This window comes from Pongo abelii, chromosome X (assembly GCF_028885655.2).
Source record: "Pongo abelii isolate AG06213 chromosome X, NHGRI_mPonAbe1-v2.0_pri, whole genome shotgun sequence".
NCBI classification, from domain to species: Eukaryota; Metazoa; Chordata; class Mammalia; order Primates; family Hominidae; genus Pongo; species Pongo abelii.
In genome coordinates, this window is record NC_072008.2 from 75,837,591 (window position 1) to 75,843,744 (window position 6,154).

The 6,154-nt window shown below is 39.1% G+C and overlaps 1 non-coding gene and 1 pseudogene across 1 annotated transcript; both read right to left on the reverse strand.

Moving 5' to 3' along the window:
• Window positions 1-599: 599 nt before the first annotated feature.
• On the reverse strand, window positions 600-977 carry LOC112130855 (nuclear transport factor 2-like; annotated as a pseudogene).
• Window positions 978-4,673: 3,696 nt separating this feature from the next.
• On the reverse strand, window positions 4,674-4,837 carry LOC112131209 (U1 spliceosomal RNA). Its single transcript, XR_002913339.1, has one exon. It is a non-coding gene; the product is annotated as a U1 spliceosomal RNA (small nuclear RNA).
• Window positions 4,838-6,154: the final 1,317 nt, after the last annotated feature.

Below are 6,154 nucleotides of genomic sequence, written 5' to 3' on the forward strand. Positions count from 1 at the left end.
ATAATAGTGATTATTTATTGAGCTCTGAGTATGTGCCAGGCATCGTGTTGTGTGCTTTATTTTTTTCATTTAATTCTTACAGTAAGTATCAATCCACTTGATACTGAAGAAACTGAAGTTCGGAGAAAGTAAGTAATATTTCCATGATCAGGCAGCTAATACATAGGAGAGCCAGGATTCATTCTTTCAACTATTAAATATTAAAGAAATATTTTTTGTTGTTAATAAAATTTTTGTGGTTTTATTGTATCATCTGAACAAATCAATGTCTGGGCGGTGAGGCAGCTGCTTTCTCCTTCCCTTCTTTAGGTTACTGGAGCAACTTCTCCATAGATTTAAAAAAAGAAAAAGGACAACCTTTTGCATTACTTAAGTCTTTCCAAGGCATGCGCTGGTACAACACAAACTTCTCCCGTCAGAAGCAACTAGTCTAGTGTTCAAACATCATGCACAACACCTTGGTGGCAGCAGCGCACTGCGCCCACTCCCGCCGCAGCCCTGCTCATTTGTGCATGATATTTGGAGCATCTGGAAGAGTGGGAATAGTATTGGGAAGAGGAGGGAGGAGGAAACAGTATGAGTGCCTGGCTGAGAGGAGGTCAACCGAAGTTGTGCAGCGCAAGCCTGAACATGTCATTGGTGAAAGCATCGTTGATGTTCTTTAATAGGAACATCTGGTGGAACCCCATGATGAGGTCTTCATCCACCTTAAGCTGACCCACAGCCATGCTGATGATGCAGCTATCTGGCATGGGCTAATGGTCCTGCACCGTGATGCTGTGCTGGATTTTCTGGAACGGAAGGCTAGACAAGTTCTCCACAATGGCAGCTTTCCCCTGGAACTGTTGTCCTTCTCACGTAAGGCATGACGCATCAATGTAAATTGCGCCTAATTGGGTTCTATCGTTATCAAATAACTGGTAGTACTGTTGAACGAAGCTGGATCCAACCTGTTCCCAAATTGGCTTGTCTTCCATTCTGGAGCATCACCCAGCCTCGCGGAGACCCGAGGGGCTGGCATGATGGCGGCAATGGAGGCGGGCAAGAAACCTTTAAAATATGATTGGCATCTCTATATAGCCAATATTTCCTTAGAAAAGGAAAAGTCATCATAATTAAATTTATATTTATTTAGTTAGTTAGTTATTGCAGAGACAAGGTCTCACTATGTTGCCCAGGCTGATCTCAAACTCCTAGGCTCAAGTGATCCTCCCACCTCAGCCTTCCAAATTGCTGGGATTATAGGCGCAAGCCACCATGCCCAGCCTATAATTAAACTTCTATCCATTTTTAGTATTTTTAGTTTTTTGGGTCTTTTTGGGTTTTTTGTTTGTTTTTTGAGACAGATAGATATTCATAGATATTTTCACTCTACTGCCCTGGCTGGAGTGCAGTGGTGCCATCATAGCTCACTGCAACCTGAAACTCCTGAGCTCAAGAAATCCTCCAGCCTCAGCCTTCCAAGTAGCTGGGACTACATTAGTGCACCATCATTTCCACCTAACTTAAATTTTTTTTTTAGAAACAGGGTCTCATTATGTTGTCCAGGCTGGTCTCGAACTTCTGACCTCAAGCAATCCTCTCACCTTGGCCTCCCAGAGCGCTAGGATTACAGGCGTGAGTCACCATGCCTGGCCTTCTATTCATTTTAACTTGAAAGCATACTTCCTATTTAACCTTGCCTTCATAGATATTTTTATTATAGTTCGTTGTAAGCTTCTTCATTTTTGAACTCAAGCCAGGTCCCCACACAGGCTTAGTTCTCCTAGTTCTCTCGGTTTTTATAATTAATGACTACCACTCTACTGACTGTGTCCATAACCCCTGGGGCCTCCTCTCTGTTTTGCTGCTTGTAACCCAGGCCTTAACTTGTCCTCTAGGGTCTAAGATTCATATCTATATTTTTCCACATTCCCCTTTTTTATTATTTTTCTTTCTTGTTCTTTTCTACAGAGCCAGGGGACTACTCACCTGGCTAAACCAGAATGACACAGATTGCCTCATAAACTGGAATTCTGACAGCCCAAGAGCACAATATCCCAGGTCACAAATGACAGAAGACTGTACAAGCAATCGATTTTTTGTGATTTTTTTTTCTGATGGCTGCTACAATGAAAAATAAAGAAATATTACATCTCTAAGAGTAACCATTAAATTCCTCCATATTACTTCAGAGTAGAAATCAATTTAATAAGTCCCCAGCATGGTGATAAATAATTTTTCTGCTGTTGTCAACCAATATCAAATATACAGTACTAGTATAGAAACAGCTATAAGGCTCCTTTCCAGCTGATCAACTCCTCTCCTCCACTCCATTGCCAGCAATTATGCACCTTAGTATCCAATTATTCCAATGTTCTTTTATCCTGTAACAAATGGTAGCCAGAACTCAACATGTGCCAGATTATCATCATGGCAATTAATATTCTTAGGGTTTCATAACTGGAGGTCTACATCTCTGATTCACTCTCATTTTTGCTTTACATTTTCTCTTCTATGCTTCTAGCTATGTATCTTATTTATACAGAGATAAAATTATATCAAATATAGCTAGGGTAATTAAGATGGAACCCTCACACTAAAGCAGATCCTAAGTAATCCTGTATATATTGTGGGTTGCAAATGGTCCTGGAAAAGAATATAAAAAGGTCATTCCAAAAAGTCAATACAAGTTTTTAGAGATGAGTTCTCACTCTGTCACCCAGCCTGGAGTGCAGTGGTGCAGTCATAGCTTACTGCAGCCTCAAATTCCTGGGCTCAAGTCATCCTACTGCCTCTGTCTCCTGAGTAACTAGGACTACAGGCGCACACCACCATGCCCAGCATCAATACATTTTTTTAAGCTCCAATTTTCTAATTACAAATAGATCAAAAATTCATCACAGTATACTGGATACAGCCCAAGGAAAAATCTGTTTGATACTAAACTGCATTCTTACCAAAATTATGATCTATAGTCAACTTTAATTCTATTGGTGGCATTAATAATTTATCACACATACCAATTTCACATTTGTCATAGTCACAGTATTCCAAAGCTGTCAAATTACTTCCCAGCTACCAATATCAGTTCCCAAATTTCACTGAGATCTAAACAAAGCAATTTCAGAAAGTTTCCTTAGTTTACTGTCTAGGGAAATATATATATATAATGTAATATACATTATATATATATAATTTATATATTATATATAATTTATATATTATATATTATACATATAATATTATACATAATTTATATATTATATATATTATACATATATTATATATAATTTATATACTATACATTATATGTATATAATTTATATATATTATAATATATATAATATATTATATATAATTATATAATATAATATAATATATAATATAGTTTATAATATATTATATATATAATTTATATATATAATATTATATACTATATTATATAAATATATTATATATATAATATTATATATAATATATATTATATATATATAATATTATATATATATATTTTTGAGATAGAGTCTCACTCTCTCGCCCAGGCTGGAGTGCAGTGGCGCAATCTTGGCTCACTGCAAGCTCTGCCACCCGGGTTCATGCCATTCTTCTGCCTCAGCCTCCCAAGTAGCTGTGAGTACAGGCACCCGCCACCATGCCCGGCTAATTTTTTGTATTTTTAGTTGAGACGGGGTTTCACCATGTTAGTCAGGATGGTCTCGATCTCTTGACCTCGTGATCCACCCACCTTGGCCTCCCAAAGTGCTGGGATTACAGGCGTGAGCCACTGCACCTGGCCAGGAATAATATTTTTAACAATAATGACTCTAGTTATGTTCTGGATTCCAACTAATCACATAGATTCCAATATTATCTTTCTCTTATACAACTAATTGCACCCTATGCTTGAGCCAAAACTAGCCACCATTCCCTAAAACCTTCCAGCTTTTGGTCATGCCCATCCATTCAGCCTCTATCTCCTCTTCTTACCTGAACTGTCGTCATCCCAAACCATGAACTGTGCTGCTTTTTCCTCCCTGGCAAAGCTCTTCATTTGAGGCTCTTCTTTCCTTCTTTCTTTCTTTCTTTCTTTTCTTTCTTTCTTTCTTTCTTTCTTTCCTTTCTTTTCTTTCTTTCTTTCTTTCTCTCTCTCTTTCCTTTTTTCTTTCTTTCTTTCCTTCCTTTCTTTGTTTCTTTCTTTTCTTTCTGACAATGTTCCTGCTCTATGTTACCCAGGCTGGCCTCAAACTCCTGGGGCTTGAGTGGTCCTCCCACTTCAGCCTCCCAAGTAGCTGGAATTACAGGTGCACAAACCATGCCCAGCTGAGGCTGCTCATTTTCCTTTGCTCATATCTCCCCATCAGTCAAGATCAGTTTATCATCTTCTTGTATCTTCTTCACTGGATCCCCAAGGTATTATTTTACCATCTTACCTCAATAACCTCTTTCTTCAAAGTTCATAATACTCAATTTTATGACCCTCTCAATGTTAAATGTCAATCTCCAAGTCTCCCCCCAACATTCACTGAGGACTTCAGTACCAACTGTTTTCCTTTTCTCTTCTCATCCTGAAAGTCTTCATTATCCCCCTTGATGATCTAACACCCAAACCTCATGGATCCTTGACATAACCTATTCTAATTTCTTCATCTCAATTCCATTTCAATCATCCATTTCTTTTTTTTTTTTTTTTCCAGGGGAAAGCACAAACTCAGTCTCCCACTACCACACATTATGCAGTCGAGTTTCCTGTATTTGGGGAAATCACAGGGGCCAACACACCCAGAGTGCAATGGATGGGCCTCGCCCTGAGAAAACCACCTTTGTGATCATGGTATCTCCCCTGCCAGGTATCAATTATTTGTTTCTGGAGTGACACTTGGAATGGCTCTACTTCCAAAACCAAACACAGAGGGTCCACTCTCAGAACTACTTGTTGTTCTACTTCTCTTAAACCTTATACTCCCTGAATTTACCCTTCAACTGCCTCAAGGCCTTTAATTCATTAACCCTCTTGCCTATTTTCCAAAGCCATCACGTACTTTTGGGTTTTTTGTTTGTTTTTTTTTGGGGGGGGTCTCCAATTCCTTTATTTAAAAAAAATTTATTTCCACAGGTTTTTGGGGAACAGGTGGTGTTTGGTTACATGAGTAAGTTCTTTAGTGGTGATTTGTGAGATTTTGGTGCACTCATCACCCGAGCAGTATACACTGCACCATATTTGTAGTCTTTTATCCCTCACCCCCTTCCCACCCTTTCCCCCTGAGTCCCTAAAGTCCATTGCCATCATGTACTTTTGGACTGCATTTCCTTGTCTACTTAGGAAAGAGTCTGTGGACAGTGGGACTTCAATAACAGTAACCAACACTCTCTATTCTCCTATTCCCTTGATTTTCCACCATACCTATTATGTCAATTCTCACCCACAAATCAACCAAACTATTTATATTCTCCATTCCTGCTTACAAAGTACTGCTGAGTAAAATTATATACTCCTGGTCACCAGCTTCCCTTCTATTCTCCACTCCTAACAGAATGTTCTTTTTTTAAAGTTGGCAAATAAAAAGTATATATATTTATGGTATACAATATGATGTTTTGAAATATGTACACATTGTGGAATGGCTAAATTGAGGTAATAAGTAACATATGCATTACATCACATACTTTTTTTGTAGTAAGAACACTTAAGAATGATCTTTTAAAACATAAATTAGTGGCCGGGTGTGGTGGCTCACGCCTGTAATCCCAGCACTTTGGGAGGCCAAGGCAGGCAGATCACGAGGTCAAGAGATCGAGACCATCCTGGCCAACATGGTGAAACTCCATCTCTACTAAAAATACAAAAATTAGCTGGGCGTGGTGGCATGTGCCTGTAATCCCAGCTACTCGGGAGGCTGAGGCAGGAGAATCATTTGAACCCAGGAGGCGGAGCCTGCAGTGAGCCAAGATCAGGCCACTGCACTCCAACCTGGTGACAGAGTGAGACTCTGTCTCAAAACAAAACAAAACAAAAAAACATAAATTAGGCCAGACTTCTGGAATGGCAGAGGAACTCAGCAAATCCTCTCTTCCTTAAAACAATGATAAAACTGGATTAAGAAGCATTTAAGAAAACCTGTGGAACCTTTGGCTAAGAACAGTGGGAGACTACGGGGCTGCTTCCATCTCCCCC